The sequence below is a fragment of the Vulpes vulpes genome, chromosome 8 (genome assembly GCF_048418805.1).
Source record: "Vulpes vulpes isolate BD-2025 chromosome 8, VulVul3, whole genome shotgun sequence".
Lineage (NCBI taxonomy): Eukaryota > Metazoa > Chordata > Mammalia > Carnivora > Canidae > Vulpes > Vulpes vulpes.
Genome location: NC_132787.1, coordinates 39,417,504 through 39,442,579, shown reverse-complemented (window position 1 = coordinate 39,442,579; position 25,076 = coordinate 39,417,504). Strand labels below are relative to the sequence as shown.

The window sequence follows — 25,076 nt, the reverse complement described above, 5'->3', positions numbered from 1 at the left end:
CCTACCAGTATATTATTAACTGAGTTGCAGAGTTCCTGAAAATGCAACAATTGGTTCTAGTAAGCTAACAAGAGCTGTCTCCAACATACCTCTCATGCATTCTTAGTGCCCTCCCCTGGCCAGTATTCATGCAGACTCTGAGGGAGCTCCACGCCAGTGCTGACAAGAGAGGCAAAGTAACTTGTCCAGGCCAACTTGGAGACTCAGAAATGCAGTGAGGGATAGAAACTGGCATCTTAGCTCCTAGGCCAGGTGTCTATGTGGGCTCTGTTTAGGAAGACAAAATTTGATCTCTGCCTGGATCCCTTTCAGAAGAGATTTTACTTTTGGTGGTGGCAAAGTCTTCCTATCTTCCAGGATATGTGTCACAACCTGTTACTGGAACTGGAAAAATAATGTCACAGAGTATTTTTAACAGTGAGTACAAATCCCCTACAGTAATGGATGATCTACAATCTATGGACTTAAGTTCTCAAATCTATAGATCATTTTCCAGTTTCCTGAGTGCCTCTATGGCCTTGTCATTCATCTGATCATTTGTTTGTCTGATAGAAACTGAGGGATAAGGCATGGAGATTATGGAAAACAGATGAGAAGCATTGCCAGTTAGGTACTGATAAGACGGAGGTTAGAGGCGGGGGCAGGCAGAAAATCATGAGTCCTGGCATATGAGATGAAAGTCAACAAGTAATCCACCACTAGGGTTTTGAGACCCAACTGGGAGGCTCTCAGAGCCAGTAGATAGGAGGGAGGTACTCAGCACCAGTGAGCAGAGAACATGGCTCACAGAAACCTGACTTTGAAGCGTGAGACTGATCCAGCCTCAGGTTCTTACTCACTTCTTGTTGGGACAAGAAATAACGCCGGGTAGGAGATTTCCCTAAGGTACACCAGGGAAGAGGAAAGAAATTAATACTTGTAGAAAGACCCTGGAATATATTAAGATCTGTCTGTATGAGCACATATTTTCCTTAAGACCTGGCAGCAAGGAGAGACTTTGTGTGATAAGTGGTACTATTTCATTATTTGTTTGAGAAAACAAATGCTCAGAGAGGTTAAGTCACTTGCCCATGTTCACACAGCTGGTAAATGGCACAGCTGGGAGAGGGATAAGAGGGTAGCAGCTGAATACAGATTCAGAAAAATTGGCAGGCAGTTGGGATATGATAGAAATAGACTCAGTGGAGTGTCTTCCTGCTTTTGTGGGGAAGTATGGCAGCTGATGGCTGGAGTGGCTGGGCAGAGGGCTGGAAGAAGGAGAGTGATATTTCTGTTTTCCTCATGCCACTGGGAGCAAGGTGTTCACTGCCCTGTTCATGTGTCCTCCCTGGAGGAAGTGCCCTGAGTGTTTATACAAGGGCACATTTCTGGCACGCCAAGGGAGACAAACTCTAAATGGAGACCATATCCCCAGCTTGGCAGATGCCTGAGAATAAGGCGCGCTTGCTGACATGTTGATGGAGAACAGGGACTTCTTGTTTACCCAGCTCACCATCTGGACGAGCAAGGCAATGTCCAAGGAAATAGATGTAACTGAAAGCTCAGAGGCTGCCTCTCTGGCTTCCTTCATGTGTGCTCCAGAGTGCTTTGGCTGCTTCTTGGCCAGGTACGCAGTGTGGATGGTGGGCCAGGGCAAGGCAGGAGCTTGGAACTGCCAGCAGATTCAGGACAGCACAGAGATGAGGCTGCAGGAGCTGGGGAAAGGGGTGACTGCAAATGTTTGGAGCAGAGAAGTTGAGAACTGTTCTCCCTGAGGGAATAAAAGAGTGAAAAGGCTTTTTCTATTGAAAGAGGGACTGGGATCATATAAATGGGAGAACTTCCTAAGGTTGAGAAAAGGGGCATGTTTTAAGCAGGCCATCTGGTGAAATCTTTTTGGTATGGATGACAGGAAAAGTTGGGGTGGAACTGGGGCTGGATCAGGGGATAAGTAGCTCCCAGCCTATATCCTACAGTTTGGGAGGCACCAGTCCATCCCATTCAATACAGCTGAGGAGACTGGGAAGATTTGAGTCCCTGAATCCTTTGAGGGGTTGTAGGTATAAAAATAGTTCAACAATTCCCTTGACCCATTCTTGCCCATGAAGGGACACAATCATCTGGAAAATTCAGAACTGTGAGCAAACCCCACATTGTGTTCATTGGACATAGGGATGCCTTCCTTATTACTTTGGTAGAGGCTAGTTTGAAAAATTCCTTGCATTGGTCAGGATATACCTGTACCAAACAACCACCAAAAAACCTCAGTGGCTTGGACACCTGGGTGGCTCAGTTGGTTAAGCATCTGACTCTTGAGTTCCACACAGGTCATGATCTCAGGGTTGTGCGATCAAGCCCCACATCAGGCTCCTTGCTGGGTGTGGAGCCTGCTTAAGATTCTCTCTCTCTTCCTCCCCCTTTGCCCCATCCCCCACTCCTGCTCTCTCTTTCTCTCTCTCTCAAAAAAATTAAAAAACCAAAACCCCTCAATGGTTTAACATAATAAAGTACATATCTCACTCATGTCACAGTTCCAGTGAGTTGGTGAAAGAAGAGGGCATGTGGGAGGCTCTGCTCCATGTCATCCAGGGTCCCAAGCCCTGCCATTCCCTAGATCTCATGGTTTTCCACTGCTTATGGCTGCAAGGCAAGGGATGGAGGGAAAGAGGGAGTAGGATTACCCAGGAGATTTTTAGAGGCCAGTACTAGAAGCGGCATAAATCACTCTTGTCAATATTCCATTGCCCAGAATGAGACACATGGCCCCATCTGCCTGCAAATGAGACTGAGAAAAGAAGTGCCCAGGGGGAGAAAGGAAACTAGATTTGGATTTGGTGAACTCACAGCAGTGTCTCTGGCACACGTTTCCTGAGATTTCTGGGAGGGGATCCTGTGTGTGAGGGGAGTTGGTTGCAATGAGTGGTCTCTATGATTTTTCTTACAGATACTGGCTGAAATAAGCACCTTATGAGTAGCTCAGAACGTGCTCTAAAAGGTGGCAATGCACTGGGGGGTTCTCAGGCCCTGAAGCTGGGCTCTCAGCCCTGTATTGCAGAACCACCTGTTGCTCGTGGCAGCTCCATCCTTGGCTGCCAGAAATGGTTGTAAATCTGGGACTGCTTAGGAACTGAACCTTTATAGGGTGGCTCCAACATGGTTCCCTTCTATTTTGCTTGTCTTAGTGATGCAGGCACCAAAACTGGATACTTTCAGGATCTGAACTGCAAGGATATATGAGTTTCGTTGGCTTCCTAGGACATTTGAGTTGGTTGGTATTTTGCAAGGTGTCAGATCTAAAACTGGGGAGTTAAAAAAAAAGAAATAAAATAAAACTGAGTTTAAAGCAGTAGATCTCAATAGACTCTGGTTCCCAATACTGCAATTTATCCAGGACATTCTGGCTTGTGTACTTGGATTTTTAAAACTTCTACCAAACTCTACAGAATTTATAGATGTGAAGGGAAAATGCCTCCAGCTACTTCTTCAATTTATGGTCAGAGTGACTACCCATCTTATTTTGCCCAGAACAGCTTTGGTTTACACCTACTGTCCATGCATAATTATTAACAGTGCTTGCTTTTGTTCTCAAAAATCCCAGTAAGTCATATGGTCACCTGGCTTAGAGGAGGCTCAGTCCTGATGCTGATTGATACATCCTTGCCAGCCAGCCTGTGCACATGGCCTGACTGATGTCTAATGATGGTACAAAAGTTGGGCTTAGTTACTAATACCCTCATCATTGTCTTTGTTCAGTTTATTACCCTGTGGCTTCCAGGTTCTATAAGATCCTGATCTCCCTTATGTCAGGCCTCAGAATTGTAGGCCTGTGTTGAGTGTTATTCAATAAGCAATCAACAAAATTAAAAAATCAACATGCCTAGGAAGTTAATAAAGCATGAATTATAAGTTCCAGTTTGCAGATGTGCAAACTGGACCATGAAGGTTAGTGACATTTCCAAGTCATAAGAAAACCAAACTGTAGTTCTGATCCAAGCATCCTGATTCTAGGCCACTCTACTTTCTTCTCTGCCAGATATAAGGTCTCAGATGCCCTGCACCTAATGAGTGGCCCAAGCAAAATTCTACAGGAGGGCCCCAAATCAAACTAACAACCAAAAAGAATCTACACCACTATTAATTTCAATATATCACTATTGCTTTCTGAATGTTCTCTCTATATGATTCATTGTTGTCACCAAAAATCGTTGTGCATGGAATAATGTATCTATGCCCTCGAAGCCACATATGTTCCCAGCTCTGAAGGTAATCAGTCAGCAAAAGGCCCACAGAGCACCTTTCTGAAGGTGAGAAATGGCCTCTGTGCTGCAGGAAGGAAGCATAAGATGTGAATTCTTAATTAGTGGGACATCAACATCAAATAGAGCCTGGGATTAGTGCCATTTGCTGGGGGGAAAGGACAAGCAATAGTCTGTAATCTGGTAGTGATTCAGGTTGACTCCACACCTACATGTTAATCACACTGAATTCTTCCAATCAGGCACCAGGCACCTGTCTCAGTTATGGCATCCTGTCTGGTTTGGATGAGCTGTCCCTAAACTTGATTTGGAATTGCAGATGTGAGCTTGGATCTCAGGCTGTGATTTCAGCAGTGAAGGCCTTCTTACAAAGTTCCTAGGGAACAGACACAAAAGAGAAACTACAGAAGCAAAAGATAGTCTAGATCCTGGGGCCTAGCAATCAATATTCCTCTGGTTCTCTTGCCTGATCTGTGGGGTGTTAGAGATGTGGATATAAGCTGATTTCATGGAAACATAGACTCCTTAGAATGGCAGGGGAATGTAGAGATCATTCAGCAACTTCCAAGCAGGATATATATTGATATATTTTATAATTGATGGTATGCAAGGAGATTTCGGGGGCTACATGGACTTCAAAAAATGTGTATTTACTACTTGTGTATTTAATTAAACGTGTCTTAGAAAGAAATATAATAACCGTCATATCAAACCCATTAGCCCACAAATAGTATTGATTAATACAAGGTGGGTAGTAAGCAAAACAAAGTCAGTGTAAAGCAAAATGTCAGTAATAAAGTTGGCACACAAATGTGTCAAAAAATGTCAAAGTGATAGCGAATGTAGTTTGGAAAATCTGATCTGGCGTACTCTTGTTTTACAGATGATGAAACTGAGGCTCAAATAGAAGAAATTACAGATGCAAAACCAGAACTATGGTGTCCACAACCCCATCCACGGACACCACCTGCCTAGGAATGCTTTCCAGGGCCACTTCCTCTTGAGTTCCACACTGGAGTCTGGTGCCTGCTCAGCATCCCTGGTCCCTAATCGGCAGAGCTCCTAACAGAGAACTGAGCCACTATTTTCTCTTCCCGCTGAAGGGCAGGTACTCCTCATCCTCATTCCTCTAGACACACACTTCCCATACTGTAAAGTAGGTGGTTTTTTTTTTTTTTTCCTTTTGTGGATCCGAGACAGAAAGAGTTTCCTTGGAGGCTCGGGACCCTTAGTGTTGCCTGGATGTTTTGGAAAAAACAAAGCAAATTAATTCTTCTAGCACACTTAATGAAGCGCAGTGTGTGGAGGCAGAAATAACTAATAGGTTTTAAGTGTAAATCTCCAGCTTCAGCAGAGCTTGGGGGCAGGGCAGGCCCCTTGTTTCCTGAGATCTTTTGCCTTAATCTTGATCATGAGGAATTAAGGCCTGGGTAACAGCCTTTGAAGCATCCACTGGAAGAAGGCACTTGATCAGTCACACAGTAGTTCACATTGTTCCCCTGGGGCTTAGACCTTCTCTTTCTGTTCTGAGGAGCTGCATCCCCACCCACATGGAGCTATAAATATCTGGAGGCAGAAGAACTGTATGCACCCCAGCTTTAGAACCAGGCCACACACTGGTAGTACTTGTACTCCCTAGGCTGGCAGGAGTCTACAGAATTCATGCTGTCCACTCTCCAGATGCAAACTAGGAGGCTCTAACTTGCTTTTATGAGCATCTAAACTTCTCTTAAAGACTTCTTGTTTCCATCTGGTTATCTGGATATATGAATCATGTGGATAGACTAGCATTCCAGAACTCAAAACTATGAAAGACCTTGGTGAAGGAGAATGACCAGGAAAAGAACAGCCTAATGTGATGGAAAGAATACTAAAACTTAATGACAGACCAAGGTTGCAAATAAAGGGATGGAAAAATACATACTAAGCAAATAACAGCTAAGAGTAAGCCAAGGTGGCCATATTAATGGCAGCCAAAAAGACCTCAGAGAAAGGTATTTTTGGAGATAAAGAGTCATTCTTTAATTACTAAAGGAATAATTCATGAGGAATATATAATAACTATGAGCTGAATTATACCTAACAATTCAAATTCAAACTATATAATGCAACCATTGACAGAATTATAAGGAAGGACTGGCAAATACATTTATAGTGGGAGATCTTAACATGCCTTTCTAAAAACTAATAGATCAAGCAGGTAAAAAAAAGAATGACATACAGAAAGTTTGAGCAACATGATTGGCAACCTTTGCTCAATGTACATAACTAAAATTCACAATCTTTTCAAACATGAAATAATGGCAGCTTTACTACTATTTTCATTTTTTATTTAAATGGACAGACTTTTTCTTCTTTTTAGTAAGAGAGAGAGAGAACAGAGAGAGCATGAGTAGAGGGTGGAGGGGAAAGGGTAGAGAAAAGGGAGAGAAAGAATCTTAAGCAGGTTCCTTACCCAGCTTGGAGTCCGATGTGAAGCTTGATCTCACAATCCTGATGTCAAGACCTGAGCTGAAATCAAGAGTCAGATGCTTAACTGACTGAGCCACCCTGGTGCCCCTGACTTTGTCTTTTAACTTACTGCTTCCTTATAGTAAGAAATAACATCCATACCCAAACCAAACTACTGTCAAATTCAAGGTGGTAGTTATTACATTTTAAAAGACACATTTAAAAAAAAATAAAAGACACATTTAATAAAGTACAAAAGTAGTAAATATTTTTAAAAAGCCCATGTATCCCCACAATCTCCTTGTGCACTACTAGTAATGTATAGCAGACATAAAGAATGCTAAACTCTATCAAGTAAGAGTTTAACTCAAGTTATGAAAGAGCAACAGGATAATCTCATGGAAATAGAAAAAAGAAAATAACAGAGAGCAGTAAAATGAATGAAATCTGAAAAAATAATAGAAGCAACTAAAAAAAGCTGACTCTTTTTAACCTTTTAAAAGATTTTATTTATTTATTAATGAGGGCGGGGGGAGAGAGAGAGAGGCAGAGACACAGGCAGGGGGAGAAACAGGCTCCATGCAGGGAGCCTGATGTGGGACTTGATCCCAGGTCTCCAGGATCATTACCTGGGCTGAAGGCGGCGCTAAACTGCTGGGCCGCCAGGGCTGCCTTGACTCTGAAAAAAGTAACAAAACTAACAATCCTTAGGCAATATTGATCAAATAAGAGAACACAGAAACAAAATAATAAAAATTAAAATGGACAAGGAATCACATTTAGAGCATAGATTTTAAAATTATGATCTAACTATAATGAACTTTGTACCGATATATTTGAACACCTGGAAAAAATATAGCTTATAAAAGCTGAATGGATAGAAAGATATGTAAGAAGAATAGGTCTCAAGCCGTTAAGGAAATTGCATTAGTACTTTGAAAGCTACCTATAATACAGACCAATGTAAAAGGATGGTTTTACATTGAGCTCCACCGAATCCTCGAGGAAGAAACAATCCTTATTTCACATAAACTGCATTAGGGAATAAAGAGGAAAACCTGTGTGAGTCTGATATGAAATTCAGGTAAGTTGGAAGACAGGCAAATTTTGGGTGAATCTCACAAGACAGAAGAAGCCTAAATAATGTATTCACAAACGAAATTCATCAATGCATTAAAAAACACATTGTGATTTTAGTCAAATTTGTCAACTTAATCTCAGAAATTAAGAATAATTTAAAAAATTGTTTTTTTTATTGGAGTTCAATTTGCCAACATATAGCATAACACCCAGTGCTCATCCTGTTAAGTGCCCCCCTCAGTGCCCATCACCCAGTCACCCCAACCCCCTGCCCACCTCCCTATCTACAACCCCTTGTTCGTTTCCCAGAGTTAGGTGTCTCTCATTTTTTGTCACCCTCACTGATATTTTCACTCATTTTCTCTCCTTTCCCTTTATTCGTTTTCATTAATTTTTATATTCCCCAAATGAATGAGATCATATAATGTTTGTCCTTCTCCGATTGACTTACTTCACTCAGCATAATACCCTCCAGTTCCATCCATGTCCAAACAAATGGTGGGTATTCATCTTCATTCCTAATGGCTGAGTAATATTCCATTGTATATGTAGACCACATCTTCTTTATCCATTCATCTTTCGATGGACACCGAGGCTCCTTCCACAGTTTGGCTATTGTGATTCCACACAAATCTTAAGACAATTTGTTCCAACTCTCTGAAGAAAGTCCATGATATTTTGATAGGGATTTGCACTAAACGTGTAAATTGCCCTGGGTAACATTGACATTTTCACAATATTAATTCTTTTTTTTAAATAAATTAATTTTTATTGGTGTTCAATTTACCAACATACAGAAAAACACCCAGTGCTCATCCCGTCAAGTGTCCCCCTCAGTGCCCGTCACCCATTCCCCCCCACCCCCTGCCCTTCTCCCCTCCTACCACCCCTAGTTCGTTTCCCAGAGTTAGGAGTCTTTATGTTCTGTCTCCCTTCCTGATATTTCCCAACATTTCTTTTCCCTTCCTTTATATTCCCTTTCACTATTATTTATATTCCCCAAATGAATGAGAACATACACTGTTTGTCCTTCTCTGATTGACTTACTTCACTCAGCATAATACCCTCCAGTTCCATCCAAGTTGAAGCAAATGGTGGGTATTTGTCGTTTCTAATGGCTGAGTAATATTCCATTGTATACATAAACCACATCTTCTTTATCCATTCATCTTTCGATGGACACCGAGGCTCCTTCCACAGTTTGGTTATTGTGGACTTTGCTGCTATGAACATCGGGGTGCAGGTGTCCTGGCGTTTCATTGCATCTGTATCTTTGGGGTAAATCCCCAACAGTGCAATTGCTGGGTCGTAGGGCAGGTCTATTTTTAACTCTTTGAGGAACCTCCACACAGTTTTCCAGAGTGGCTGCACCAGTTCACATTCCCACCAACAGTGCAAGAGGGTTCCCTTTTCTCCGCATCCTCTCCAACATTTGTGGTTTCCTGCCTTGTTAATTTTCCCCATTCTCACTGGTGTGAGGTGGTATCTCATTGTAGTTTTGATTTGTATTTCCCTGATGGCAAGTGATGCAGAGCATTTTCTCATGTGCATGTTGGCCATGTCCATGTCTTCCTCTGTGAGATTTCTCTTCATGTCTTTTGCCCATTTCATGATTGGATTGTTTGTTTCTTTGGTGTTGAGTTTAATAAGTTCTTTATAGATTTTGGAAACTAGCCCTTTATCTGGTACGTCATTTGCAAATATCTTCTCCCATTCTGTAGGTTGGCTTTTAGTTTTGTTGACTGTATCCTTTGCTGTGCAAACGCTTCTTATCTTGATGAAGTCCCAATAGTTCATTTTTGCTTTTGTTTCTTTTGCCTTTGTGGATGTATCTTGCAAGAAGTTACTGTGGCCAATTTCAAAAAGGGTGTTGCCTGTGTTCTCCTCTAGGATTTTGATGGAATCTTGTCTCACATTTAGATCTCTCATCCATTTTGAGTTTATCTTTGTGTATGGTGAAAGAGAGTGGTCCAGTTTCATTCTTCTGCATGTGGATGCCCTATTTTCCCAGCACCATTTATTGAAGAGACTGTCTTTCTTCCAATGGATAGTCTTTCCTCCTTTATCAAATATTAGATGACCATACATTTCAGGGTCCACTTCTGGGTTCTCTATTCTGTTCCATTGATCTATGTGTCTGTTTTTGTGCCAGTACCACACTGTCTTGATGACCACAGCTTTGTAGTACAACCTGAAATCTGGCATTGTGATGCCCCCAGATCTGGTTTTCTTTTTTAAAATTCCCCTGGCTATTTGGGGTCTTTTCTGATTCCACACAAATCTTAAAATAATTTGTTCTAACTCTCTGAAGAAAGTCCGTGGTATTTTGATAGGGATTGCATTAAACGTGCAAATTGCCCTGGGTAACATTGGCATTTTCACAATATTAATTCTGCCAATCCATGAGCATGGAATATTTTTCCATCTCTTTGTGTCTTTCTCAATTTCTTTCAGAAGTGTTCTGTAGTTTTTAGGGTATAGATTCTTTACCTCTTTGGTTAGGTTTATTCCTAGGTATCTCATGGTTTTGGGTGCAATTGTAAATGGGATTGACTCCTTAATTTCTCTTTCTTCAGTCTCATTGTTAGTGTATAGAAATGCCACTGATTTCTGGGGATTGATTTTATATCTGCCACACTGCCGAATTGCTGTATGAGTTCTAGCAATTTTGGGGTGGAGTCTTTAGGGTTTTTTATGTACAGTATCATGTCATCTGCAAAGAGGGAGAGTGACTTCTTCTTTGCCAATTTGAATTCTGTTTATTTTTTATTTTTTTGTTGTCTGATTGCTGAGGCTAGGACTTCTAATACTATGCTGAATAGCAGTGGTGAGAGTGGGCATCCCTATTGTGTTCCCGATCTTAGGGGAAAGGTTCCCAGTGTTTGCCCATTGAGAATGATATTTGCTGTGGGCTTTTCATAGATGGCTTGTAAGATGCTGAGGAATGTTCCCTCTATCCCTACACTCTGGAGAGTTTTGATCAGGAATGGATGCTGTTTTTTGTCAAATGCTTTCTCTGCATCTATTGAGAGAATCATATGGTTCTTGTTTTTTCTCTTGTTGATATGATCTATCACATTGATTGCTTTACGAGTGTTGAACCAGCCTTGCATCCTGAGGATAAATCCCACTTGGTCATGGTGAATAATCTTCTTAATCCACTGTTGGGTCCTATTGGCTAATTTAAAAAATTTGTTAATATAACTGACCACATCAGGAAAAATGAAGAATAACCTTCTATCATCTCAGAGACACAGAAATAGTATTTCAAAAGTTTAATACTCATTCTTGAGTTTAAAAAGCTTAGCAACATAATATTTGAATGGAATTTCTTTAACCTGGTAGAGAATGCTCGCCAAAAACCCACAGCAAAATCTTATTTAGTGCTCCAATCTAAGAAGCATTACCTTAAAAGTCATAGCCAAGATAGGATGCCTGTATTAACACTTGTCTTCAAAATGGTACTTGTAAGGAATAGAAATAAAAAGAATAAGAAAAGGACAGGAAGAAAAATTCTGTCATTATCACAGATGAAATTATTGTCAAATAGAATATAAAGATAACCTACAGAATAACTATTAAAGATAATGAGTTCATTGAGATTATGGGATAAGATCAGTATGCATAAGTCACCAGCATTTATATACCACCAACAATAAATGATGAATATTTTTCCTGATATGGAATAGTATAGAGCAATTGAAAAAATATGAAAAAGATTAGCCTGTATCAACATTGATGAATCTCAGTAAACAAAACATGTTGAATTGAAAAAAAGCAAGTTTCAAATTGACATGTACCATATGACATCATAAATATAGCAAAAACATAAAACACACTTTGCAACAAAGCCACTTTTCATGTTAGTAGTACCTCTGGGGACACAGAGACATGAAGGGGAAAATTTAGCAGAACTCAATAATGTTCTTTCAAGAGGAGTCCAAAATCAATGTGGCAAAATGTTAGTATCTGTTTAATTTCAGTCTCTTATATTATTTATTTACCTTTTTGCACATTTTACCATTTTATTATAAGCTTTTAAAAAGATCAGAACTCCTAGGGACAAGACTTAAGGCATGGTGGCATGTGGGTGTTGAGGATAGGCTGGCTGACAAGTCTTCCCTGGTGGGTACCTACCACTGACATGCCTTAGGCAGCTCATTTCTTGGATGTTTCCTGGAAGGGGGCAGGGCCTTATTGAAAACATCACTTGGTATTCCTGGCAGTTTTTGCCATATGGTCTGAGCAGGATGAACTTCCCTGAATTGGAGCCGTATTGCTTCCTAATACTACCCTCCACATTCCCAACAAACTGCTACTGCACTGGTGCTCATGTTTAAGAGATAAAGCTGCTACAACCTGTATTCTATATCTAGTGCATATGGTGAATCTGTTTAAGACTTGGGTAGGTGCTGTAAAACACAGTCTAAGGGGACCAATTTTGGACTGAGGCCACTGAGGACAAAGAGCACAGAACTCAGTAAGGGAAAATTCAGGTAAAAAGCGAAGAAAAGAATTTTGTGTACAGTTCCATTTTCATGTTACCAGTTTTGGACCGAAAAGGACAATACACAGTACCTAGACTGGTAGGTGGAGAGGAAAGAATGATTCGGAAGGATGTCTTTTGGATTCCCTTTCTTGTATATCTCCCTTGAAACATCCTTCCCACAATAAAATACAATCACAAGAAGATAAATGAGCTGGTGCCTTGTGGTGGTGCAGCGAACCTCTTAGAAGAGAAAACCAATATAAAGAAAATGCACAGTGTTGCAGTCTGGGTGATCTGACGAGGCAGCACACTCTATGCTCTGGATTCTTGATGAGGTTTGTTCATTTGGGAGAATGATTTTTTCTTTTTTCTTACAAGGTGATTGTCTTCTTTTTCTGCTTTGTTGGAATATTATACTCTAACTGATGATTGTTTGCTACAACCTTAAGAGAGGAGGGAATGTCCAAAGTTTTTTTGATCCAGCAGCATGCCCTTTGACAGGACTATGCACAGCGCTGTGGACTGAGCTAGACCTGTTTTCTTTGTAAAAGCCACATCGAAAGGAACAGTACTAATGGAACACTCATTCCAGTTCTGAAATATACCTTCTTCTCCGAGGCATGCACCTTTCTGTCTAACTTATTTCCTTCACATTGCAGTCCTACTGGTTCCAAAGTGGGATTGAATGGAGTGGAAACTGCATGAAGACTCAGTCTTTCAATAACACTCATGGCTGGCATCATGTAGAATCACTTTGAAGCTTTGACTGTTTTGAAATAATTTGATGGTGGAAATGGAGAAGAGTGCCAATTCTAAATAGATCATATCTGGAGGATGGTGTGTGTCTGGATCTGTGTACAGCACTCTGAAATGTGCAGAGGGATAAACCACACTTAATGTGGGTACTGATGGAAACTACAAACAAAGTGGGTTGCTGAATTGGAATGATTTGATCCAGAGGAGAGATTCAAAATGGGACAGGAGACTTATTGACAGGATGGATGGTTGGTTGCCATGGATGGCAAGTAGGACTGACACATGGACAAGAAGAAAGGTTAGAGAGGAAGGGGAAGGATCAGTAGGACATGCATACTTTCCCATCATTAGCTCCCTGGAGTCTGGCCTCAGAGGTAAGTCTGAGCTGTGCTGAAGCTGTGCTGAAGGCAAATCTGCTCTGTGCATCTGTAGAACTTCCCACATGCTCAGTATGACACTCCTTCCCCACCTTCCTGCCTCCACTGATGGTCTTTCTGGATGCCTCTCAATACTTATACAGGAGGAGGGAAAGGTGGGGAGGGAAAACCATGCATTACTGTGAGCAGGGAGCTGGGCTCCAGCTTGGAGACATGCTGGCATCTCAGCCCTGCCTCTGACTAGCTGAGTCCTAGCTTAAGGACTCTGTGCTCTCCTGAGTAACAGTAGAGGAATAAAATACAAATGTAGGACCCAATGAACTTTAATCTTTCACCTAGCTCTAGATTCCACTATTTCTTTTTGTTTTTATTTTTTTCTTTTGTACTCCAAAGTTTTTTATATTCTGAGTCTCTGCAACTCAGGTACATTCTTCATTCAAAACAGTCTGATTTTCAACAGACAGACAATATGAATGCTTTTGTACTTTATGTTAAAACACAAGATTTTTTATCTGAGCATTTCCACAAACTTGTCAGCACCAGTATGTACCATTGGAGCATTAGAATACAAATTCAGAGGACCCTGAGCTTCATTAGGATACTACACATATCCTGGTCATCTTTGTATCCCTGAAGCCAAGGACCTGGTCTAGCACATGATAAGTGTTCGGTAAATGTATTTTTTAAAGATTTGTTTTTATTTATGATAGACATAGAGAGAGAGAGAGGCAGAGACACAGGCAGAGGGATAAGCAGGCTCCATGCAGAGAACCCGACGCGGGACTCGATCCCGGGTCTCCAGGATCGCGCCCTGGGCCAAAGGCAGGCTCAACCGCTGAGCCACCCAGGGATCCCCCGGTAAATGTATTTTGAATGGCAAATGAACATCCAGACATTACTGATTTAAAGTGCTTTATGTTGTGCCCAGAAGACATTTTTCTAATGGTATTGTCAAGACACTACCTGTCTTATGGACAAGAGAACTATCTTAGTGCTGAGAGCTTTTTATATGTGTGCATGCATTTATTCTTGGTCCTTGATTATGTATTTGAACTTTAAGCCTTTTCTATTCTGGGATAAGGGTAATTCCTAGGGAATTGAGTAAATATTCTCTGAGTGCCTATGTTAGGGACATTCATGAGTGGACTCACAATGTATTAGCCATATCTTTTATTTATTTATTTATTTATTTATTTATTTATTTATTTATTTATTTTTGTATTCTGATGCTTTGACATATGGGGATATGCAGACTCTGGAGGAGCTACCCCTCCCAAGAGTAGCTGGTTTCTAGAGATAATAACCAACTCACTCACAAGTGTATCTTTCAAATGTAAACCAGCCAATCTAGAGCTCTCCATCCTGGCTGACCTCTCCAGTGCTTCCTTGTGTGGCCCTGGGAGTGTGGTGTGCACTTATCTTTAGGGAACTCTGAGTAACAAAAGATCTTTCCAATGGCAATCACCTCTTGATATGTTGGCTTGCCATACCGAAATAATGATAAAACCTGCATCTTAACACAGATGGATTTCCCCACAACATCCTAGGAAGTAGGTATTTTACAAGTACGGGAAGAGCTTAGGCAGGTTAAGTGCTAAAAATCAAACAGTAAATAAGTGGTGGAGCTGGAATTGGAACTTTCCCACCACATGTAATAATGGTCATTTTATGGAAAGTGTTCACAGTAAATTTTGTAGGCATACACAAGTGAATACGAATAGACAGAGGTAGCATTCTCTGTGCATGGTTTTCATCATGCTTCCTTTTCCTCAAACAATCTATCCTAGGCTTGTTTTTACCAAAAAATTTCCCCCCTAAAATAGAGAAGAACACATTGGTAGTGTACCTTGTTTCCAGTCCTACTCCTGACCAAATAAATCATGTTTGATACCAGGATAAGTGTAATTTGGAGAATAATGTTCCTGTAGCTAAGACTCTGAAATAATAATAATAATAATAATAATAATAATAATAATAATAATAAGGAGGAGGAGGAGAAGAAGAAGAAGAAGAAGAAGAAGAAGAAGAAGAAGAAGAAGAAGAAAGAAGAAGAATTATTTCACTTATAGAGACTATGTTGTCCCAGGCACCATGCTAAGTACCTTATATACATTTTCTTACTTGCTTCCTCAACAATATTGTGAGGGGAATGCAATTATCATTCCCACTCTGAAGATGAGAAAACTCAAGAACTTGCTCAAGGCCACACACAAGAAAGTGGTGGGGTCCAGGATCCCAACTCCAGCTGTCTGATGCTAGAATGCATTAACTGGGCTGGTGCTTCTCAATCTGGCAGGTATATGACCCCTCGAGAATGTTTCTAAAATGCAGATTCTCTTTGGAAAGTCTAAGGTGAGGCTGAGATTCTGCATTCCCAAACTCCCAGGAGATGCACATGCTGATAGTCTGCAGACCAAACGCTGTGCAGCAAGCTTGCACCATGCATGGTTCTGCCTGTGGTGAAAAGATGTGAGCAACAGTCATTGCTCTGCCTTCCAAAAAATGTGCCATTTGGTCTCCTTCACTGCTCATTTTTAAACTTCAGCAACTCTCCAGCTGCTTTGCTAAAGCACAACAGCCACTGGGGATGATGTGGGGTTTGGGAGAAGAAACACATCTCATCTTTCCTCATATAATTGGCAGCAATGAGGGAAAGATGAGAAGTGAAGGAAGAAAACATTTGACTAAAGAAGACAGAAATTCCTTTATTCCAACAGGGACCAGACTCTGTATTTTGACAAATGAAGCTTCAATAGAACAAGTTTTCACCAGAACATATATGAGCCCATATATTTAGTTTGGTGAAAGATCTGATGAAGAATACTTCAGGAAAACCTGGAAAAGTAAAAGCTATCCTCAAAACAAATTCCTTGATGATTTCTATGGGAGAGAGGATGCTGCTCTGCTCTCTTGCAATGTACAAGATGCTTTAGCAACTGGCAAAAGAATTCTTAATGTGGATCAATGATTTGCAAAATATCTTTTCCCTTGTGCATCATCTCATGCTATTTCACAAGTAATTAGAGGAACAATGCTATATTTTATTTCCTCTCCTGAAAGAAAAAAAATGTGTGTATAACAAGTGTAAAAATCCATGGTTTCCATCTCAAGGTGAAAGCTTTATGTTTCAAAGATATGAGTATTTCTTCCTAATTTGTAGTTATCCTTCAAATTCCTTAAGGAAAGTTCTATGGAAAGACAAGGGCTGGGATTATGACAAGACTTTTCTTGAGCAAATACTCATCTTCATAACTCTGAGGATGCAAAGCCACCAGGCACCCCTTGCCTCTTGTTCACAGAGCAGCTGGCCACAGCTCCTTCTTCCCGGTTCCACTGACGAAACTACCCAGAGAAAATCCAAAGAACTTTCTCTTCCTCTCTTTTCCAAGTGTCTGGGGAAATGTGTTCATTCATTTTATAGAAGTACCACATTTTATGGACTAAGTACAGGATGAAGAATTAAAAATATGATCATAAGGAATGGTCTTTGCTTTCAAAGACAGCATAATTGTGTGTGTGTGTGTGTGTGTGTGTGTGCATATGTGTACACATGTGCAGGGGTAGGTGAGTGAGACAGAGAAGTAAACAGATAATTATAACTCAGTGTAAGAACTTTTTTTTTGTTTCATGAGAAAAATCTTTATTTCTCCTTCATAGGCATTCTTTTTCAAAATTTAGATATATCTATACATATTCTTAAATGTTTCACTCCATTCTCTTCTTTCTTCCAAGATTTTTTTTAAAGATTTTATTTATTTATTCATGAAAGATGCACAGAGAGAGAGAGAGAGAGAGAGAGAGGCAGAGACACAGGCAGAGGGAGAAGCAGGCCCCATGCAGGGAGCCTGACGTTGGACTCGATCCCGGGTCTCCAGGACCACGCCCTGGGCTGAATGCAGGCGCTAAACCGCTGAGCCACCCGGGGATCCCGATTTCTTTTTTTTATAAATTTATTTTTTATTGGTATTCAATTTGCCAAGATATAGAATAACACCCAGTGCTCATCCCATCAAGTGCCCCCCTCAGTGCCCGTCACCCAGTCACCCCCACCCCCCACCCACCTCCCCTTCCACCACCCCTAGTTCGTTTCCCAGAGTTAGGAGTCTCTCATGTTCTGTCTCCCTTTCTGATATTTCTCACTCATTTTTCCTCTTTCCCCTTTATTCCCTTTCACTATTTTTTATATTCCCAAAATGAATGAGACCATATAATGTTTGTCCTTCTCCGATTGACTTATGATCATTTGACAAAATACAGCATCCGTTCCTGATCAAAACTCTTCAGAGTGTAGGGATAGAGGGAACATTCCTCAACATCTTAAAAGCCATCTATGAAAAGCCCACAGCAAATATAATTCTCAGTGTAAGAACTTTTGACATAAAAGAGTGAACAAGAACCTTGAAGAACATACTGAAGGGACACTGAGCCCGTATTGTGAATACTGGTCAGAAAGTTTTCTTGGAGGAGGAGAATTGTTAGCCAGGTGAAAATAGAGGGAGAGGTAATTTCACGCAGCTGCTGGGAATGCAGATTGCATGTACACTTGCAGAAGTGAAAGGTAAGAAAGAATAAGCTATACTCAGGGAATATATGGCATAGTATAGTTAAAGTGAGTATGTATGTGTATAGGGAATGTGTTGATAGTGAATATGTACCCTGTTTTATATCTTGATTTACTCACTTAAATTATGTATTGAGAATTTAATAAAGTCATTAAATATTCTCCATAAACATAACTTTCAATGGCTGTTTAGAATATACATAGGGACTACAAATTGTTTATCTAATAATTCCCTGATTGTTAGATATTTTGGTTGTTTGTAATTTATAATTATTATAAAGAATGCTGCAATGAATGTCTTTGCACTGTCTTTGGATAGCGTGCCAACATTGCAAAGATTTCTGGTGCATATTGAATTAATTACTTCCAAAGAAGCTTACTTCTTCTCCATCTGCATGTGAGAATATTTCATTATCATTTCTTCAAGATTTGCTATTATTTTGAAAAACATTTTCAAGTTAAAATATTAAAAAGTCTATTTCATTAATATCTTAAGTGCTGCTTCAACATCTTAAATTTTAAAAAATTATACATGCTTGAATATATTCTCTAATAAGAAAGTAAAAATTCACAAGCTCTGTACCAGTCCTGTTTATGTACCTCCAGCCTCTAATGAACTCCTTGTATCCCTAGACTCTGGCTACTGGCCCTGCTTGCCAGCCAGAAAGACCAGAGTGATGGCTCCCAGCACTCCTGGAGCCATTAAATCCTGATGCAGTCACTTCATCTTCTGACACCACTGGTTGTCTTCATCCCTTCTTCTTCAAAGCCTCTATTGCACTTACCAAAATGACAGTCATCACCACTCTAGCTACCCAACTGAACTCACAGAGGTTCTACTTCTCTAGAACTTGCTTGGAAAAGCTAGATAACATAATCTGAAGGTTTGGGGAGTTAATGCCTCATAGGATAAGCTTTGACCAGTGAGAGATAGAGTGAATGGAGCCTGTACACATGTCATTTATCCTTCCTTTCCCCAATAGACACAGTGGTTTCAAATCATTTCTCTGGAGATATTCTGCTTTACTGTGAAATAAAGTGTGAGTGTGTGTGTGTGTGTGTGTGTGTGTGTGTGTGTGTGTGTGTGTCTGGCCTGCTTGGTATTATACCACCTTGTGTATTATACCCCTCTATACCCTCCTCTCTTCCCCATTCCCTCCCTTGCGCTTTCCTGGGCTTGCACCCTATCATTAAACATTAGCATGTAAACTACCTCAGACTCTGTTTTTAGGGAATCCCAGGCTATCCAAGTACATAAAGTAAAAAAGTGAAAATTTCTCCTTCACCACTTCCTATCGCACCACTCTTCCCAGAGACAACTCTTGTGAATAGGGTGGTAAGCAAACAGTTCTTTGATCTTTTACTATATGCATTTACTATATGTATTTACACAAAAACACCCTTTTAAAAACATCCTTATAGAGTTTACCTTCACAAGTAACAAAATCTCAGGCTCTTGTCCCTTTTTCTCCTTTCCTGCCTGTATCCATGTCCCACATTGAACCATTTTCAAGGGCTCATAACTGCCACTTGGGAGAACGTTTTGTCCATCACTAATTTCACCATACAGTCAAGGGTGTACATGAATATTTCCTGCTAGAAAACTGGAGGTATGGATGTTGGACTCAGCAATTCTTTTGATAGAGAACTTAGCAGCAGGTTCTGAGTGGACACTTGATTGATTTTTAAAATCATAATACTCAGGAATTCACTGGGATGTAGAGGGTATCTCTCTCCCATCTCTGGCACATTCTATCTCACCTTTGATCAATTTCAATCTCAACTCTATCACTTATGAATTATAAACATTGCACAGGTTACTTAACTCTTTTTTTTAATTTTTTTTTTTTTTTAAGTAGGCTCCCTGCCCAACATGGGGCTGGAACTCATGAACTCAAGATCAAGAGTCATGTGCTTTGCAAACTGAGTCAGCCAGGTGTCTCATTACTCAACTTTTTGAACTTGAGTTTACTCCTTTGTGAAGCAGAGATAATACATAAGCATCAAACTACATAGCACACGTGCCTGGCACATGGATATTTTTCAATGTGTCATAGTTTTCTTCTGATCTCATTCCCTGATTCTTTCTCTTTTTCCTTCTGGGGAAATAGTTTATTGCATATGAAGGAATTTTGTGAATAAATACCACATAAATGTTACTGATCCTGTTATGTGACATTTATGGTATAATTTCTCCCTTTAACATATGCTTTCTAATATAATATTACATAGAATGATTGTCAAGCTTCCTGAGTCTTAGTTTGCCTGTTTTTAAGATGGGAATCGAGGGGCACCTGGGTGGCTCAGTGGTTGAGCATTTGTCTTTGGCTCAGGTCATGATCCCAGGATCCTGGGATCGAGTCCCACATCGGGCTCCCCATAGGGAGCTTGCTTCTCTCTCTGCTTATGTCTCTGCCTCTCTCTCTCATGAATAAATAAATAAAATCTTTAAAAAAGATGACAATAGAAATACATATTAAATGTTATAAACATTCAATAAAGTCACATTTGTTAAACATCAACAGAGTATTTGACACATAGTAGGGACTCAATAAATTATAGCTATTTTTGTTATTTTATAACCAATTATATAATTATGTGCCCTTCACTAGTCATTACTCTCTCTACTTCTTAGTTACCTGTACTCCCTATCCTCCCCACTCCAGTCAAAAATGTGATCAGTAGATGACAAAACCCAGAATATTATGATGCACTGAAGATAGTTTGGAGTCTTCCTACTGGATTATAACAAAAGGGATGAGAAATTTTCTACAGTTTTATGGTTCAGTACACAAAGTAGACTGTTTATGTAACCACCCACTGATGAGTGGTTCTAATGTTCATAGATTCTGTGCCTTTTCCCAAGTACAACAAAGATGCAAACAAGAAACTGTTGTTCTATGTCTGCTCCTATTCTGTGAGGCTTATAGCTAAGCCATTAATTTCCTGCCAGTGGAATGCTCTAACATTCATGATCTCGTGTGAATTTATATGAAAACTGGGCAATTTTTATCATTTCCATCTTACAATGAGTCAGCAGGCCTTGTTATCAAAGAATAGGAAAGCTCAGCATTCCCATGCTCAGATGTCAATCAGGGTTCCAGGCTCCGTATGCCAATGATTGGAACACCTGCTCAAAGCACTGCCAGATGTTCTTTCCAGCAGCTGTCTCTACCATCTCTATTTGTAAGTGCGTGTGAAGCTACAAGTGTCAAATCTGAGCACAAAGTGGAAGGAAGAAATGTGCCCACCAACCCTCAGCTTAGAGGTGCTTGGTTTCTTCCCCCCAGTCCTTCGCAGACACCTTGCACAGCAACTGGGTTTCAGTGGATAAACACTGGAACTGGAACTCAGCCATCTGCCAGATAGGATCAACAGCTTCCCATCACATGTCATGGTGAGCACTTTGAGTCTGTGAGATATTAGAGGGAAAGGAGACCCACTAACAAGATATTATTATAGCTTAATTGGAATAAATGACTATTACTACTACACTTTATAACTTGCACCTATTTAGCATCCTTTCTAGGCCATCTTTTGCTTTGCTGCCAGAAGAATCTCCCACAAGTACTTCCTTGTATTTGAGCACATCTGTACTCAAATAGCTTCAATTGTTCACATGGCTTCTCAAAAAAGCCTAAACTCTGAAACCCAGCATTTAACCATCTGTTGCAAATCCACACATTTAGACGTATCTTGGCTCCTCTTCTTTATGCACTCTTGCACTTCAGCCATACTAAACCACATGCTACTCAGGGTCTTGCATGATAATTTCTCCACCAGCCGAACCATTTGCTTGTGATGTTCCTGTTGCCAACGTTGTCTTTCCACCTCTCCCCAGGGCCCTACATATCTAAGTCATACTCATATGTCACTGTCCAGCCCAGGGGTCACCTATTTCATGAAACCATCCCTGAGCTTCCCAATCAGTGTTTATTCCTCCCTCCTCTAAGCTTCCATAGCATCCCTCATGGCCTGTGTTGGTGTTTTCTCCCAAACTATATGGTAAGCCTTTATTTAAAGAAATTATTTATTTATTTGAGACAGACAGACAGACAGACATGAGTGGGGTGTAGAGGGAAAAGGAGAAGCACACTCCCCACTGAGTGGGGAGCCCAACTCAGGGCTTGATCCCAGGATCCCAAGATCATGACCTAAGCTGACGGTAGACACTTAGCTGACTGAGCCACCCAGGCACCTTACTGTAAGCCTGTGACAGCATAGTTTTATATTCTATCTAGTGCCTAGATTAGTGGTTTACATGGAAACACTATAAATATTAAACCAATGAGTGGGTACTTCCTCTCTATTTTCCATTGGCATCAATATCCACAAGTTTGCATATAAATCAGGCAGTTGTTTTAATCATCTCCACTTTACTATGGGGTGAAACTGAGACTCAGAAGGTTTAAGAGACTTGCCTAACACTACACAGATGGACAATGATGGAATTAAGAAGACAACCTGAAAAAACTCGTTAGCTGAGTTCTTTTACTCAGCATCAAAATGAAAATTGTGCCACCTGTAATCAAAAATGATAGAGGTCTGCTGGGAATGGAGTGGCCTGAATTGGTAGGAGAAGTAAGCAGGAAAGAGCTTCATAGAAAAGGCTGCTTTTGAGCAATGTTGTAATAGGATGAAAGGAATGGATTAACACAAAGTAAGGAAGTGGGCATTTCAGTCAGGAAACAGTGACAAATGAGCATATTGTAGTACCCAGATGGAAAGTAGAGTTCATTATTGTATCCTTGTGTCCTGGCCCAGGGCTGGCACAAAGTAGGTAGTTAATGTATGTTAACTGGGAGAGGGAAGGGAGGAAGGAAAGTTTGGAGCAGGGAAATTGCATCTAACTGTATGAGAAAGCACAGTGATTGCCAGCTCAGTAGTAGAAATATACCTGGCTGTCATTACATCTTTGCTGCATTGAAGAGTTGTCACTTTTATTTGCAGAAAGGGAGGCATGTGCTCCACTCAGCACTGCAACAGGGGGCACAGTAATCTAGGTTTATTACTATCACTGTTCACATATTCATTCTGTAGTAGGTTAGTAGTGGTAAATGTTGCCTTGAATTTTGTCAGATAAGAGTTCCAGTGAGCAAGCCTAATAGAAATGTACTTTGTTTACTTCTAGGCCACTGTCCTCATCATTTCTTTGATGATTCTGATGGCTTTAAGCATAACACTGTTAATTTTGGTGTGAGAGGAAAAGCATGGCATAGAGGGCAAGAAATTTGAGTTCTTATTCTAGCTGCACCACTGAGACTGTGTGATCTTGCATGAATCATGTTGTTTCCATGTCACTTAGCCTAGCATCCTGGTTGTCAGATAGGGATGATAGCACCATTTCCTTTGACGTGGATAGAACTGTAGAGTATTATGCTAGTGAAATAAGTCAATCGGGGAAGGACAAACATTATATGGTTTAATTCACTCAGGGAATATAAAAAATAGTGAAAAGAATTAAAGGGGAAAGGAGAGAAAATGAGAGGGAAATATCAGAGAGGGAGACAGAACACGAGAGACTCAACTCTGGGAAATGAACGATGGGTAGTGGAAGGGGAGGTGGGTAGGGGGATGGGGAGACTGGATGACAGGCACTGAGGGAGCACTTGATGGGATGAGCACTGGGTGTTATACTATATGTTGGCAAATCAAACTCCAATACAAAAAATACGAAAAATTAATTAATTAATTAATTAATTAATTAAAAGAAAAGATAGTACCTCCTTACTTTATGGAATCTGAAGCTCAAATGAGAGAGGAGATTTGAAGTACTTTAAAATATGAAATGACACATGATGTTGGAAGCAAGGGTGGATCCTTGTCTCAGAAAAAATAATGAAAAAGCCTCTTCTCCAAGTCTTGCCTCTTGAAAACATCATTATAGAATGAGGAAAACTGGGATTTCATGTTGGTACTTGGAAAGTAAACCACAGCCAATGAGAAGAGTTATGTCCCCAACACACCCCATAAATTTATGATGCCACAGGAAACACCCACAGACTCCCAAAAGCCTATTGGTGAAGTGCTGCCTGGAAGCCACCCACTGAAATCTCTGATTTAGCTCTCCACATAGACCTGGTCTGACTTACCTTGCTTCTGTCTTTAGTTTGTTGGTTTCTCAGGAAGTCACCAAGACTGGGATAACTCAGCTCTTTATCTTTCTACTTCAATTAAACTGCAGTCTGATATATATTTAACTTAGAGTCCATATTGTGACAAGGACCAGAGTAAATAAACTCCACTTGTGCTTGTTCTTTGCTTTTTCTCCTCCACTTACGCCAGCTTCCCAATAAAATGCAGCCCATAAAATTGCTTATTTGCATCAGTTTTCCCATTAATAATCAGTAATATTAGTATACCATTTACCCTAGTGGCTCTCCATCCCTCAGGAACACTCTGGCTGCAGATATAAAAGCATGCACTGCAGTCTGTGAAATTCTTACTCGGCTGTAATTTTGGAGCTCTTGGAAGCAGCGTGCTCAGATGGCTGACAGCGTCAGAATGGGAAATACCTGCTCCAGAGGGGGCCAGCCAAACAATCTTGGTTGGTTTTATTGCTGCCATATCCAGGAATCAGGTGCTTGAAAAAAATATGCTTACGGGATCAGACTGAGGAAGCTGTGATGCCATCTGGGGTCAGGAAGAGATTTTTGTCCAAATGCCAACTGCGGGGGCTGAGGCAGTGTGGTGCTGTGCTGGCATGAGTCTGGAATAACCCAGGAAGTACTGGGGAAAGCAAGGAGAAGAGCCACCCAGAATGTCCTTGGGGGAGAATTAGGAGCTTTGTTGAAGATGAGGAAAACACTGAGGCTTGAACTTTCGGCATTGACATTTTGGAAAATGTTTTATTTTGGAAATTTTCAGACACAAACAAAAGTAGTGACTGACAGTATAATGAATCCCCATATACTCATCACTCAGATTCAATAATTATCAACTCAGATCAATCTGGTTTCATCCATACCTCTATACATGCTTGTCCTCCAACCCCCCAATTCACTGGGTTTTATTGAGCAAATCCTATATACATCATATCACTGCATCCACAAACACTTCAAAAGTATCTTTAAAAAGGGGAGATTCTTTTTTAAAAACTCTACTTTGGAATAATTATTATACCTAAA

General features: G+C 40.5%; 1 protein-coding gene across 2 annotated transcripts in view; it reads left to right on the top strand.

The window, feature by feature from the left end:
* KCNA6 (potassium voltage-gated channel subfamily A member 6) overlaps positions 1–25,076 on the top strand; it is a 99,969-nt gene that overhangs the window by 58,596 nt on the left and 16,297 nt on the right. The window contains exon 2 of one of the 2 annotated variants that reach the window (XM_072766197.1): positions 5,119–5,343. The exons of the other annotated variant lie outside the window; for it this stretch is intronic. The gene's annotated coding sequence lies outside the window, so the exon portion shown is untranslated. The remainder of the gene's footprint in view (positions 1–5,118; positions 5,344–25,076) is intronic. 2 annotated transcript variants of the gene reach the window in all.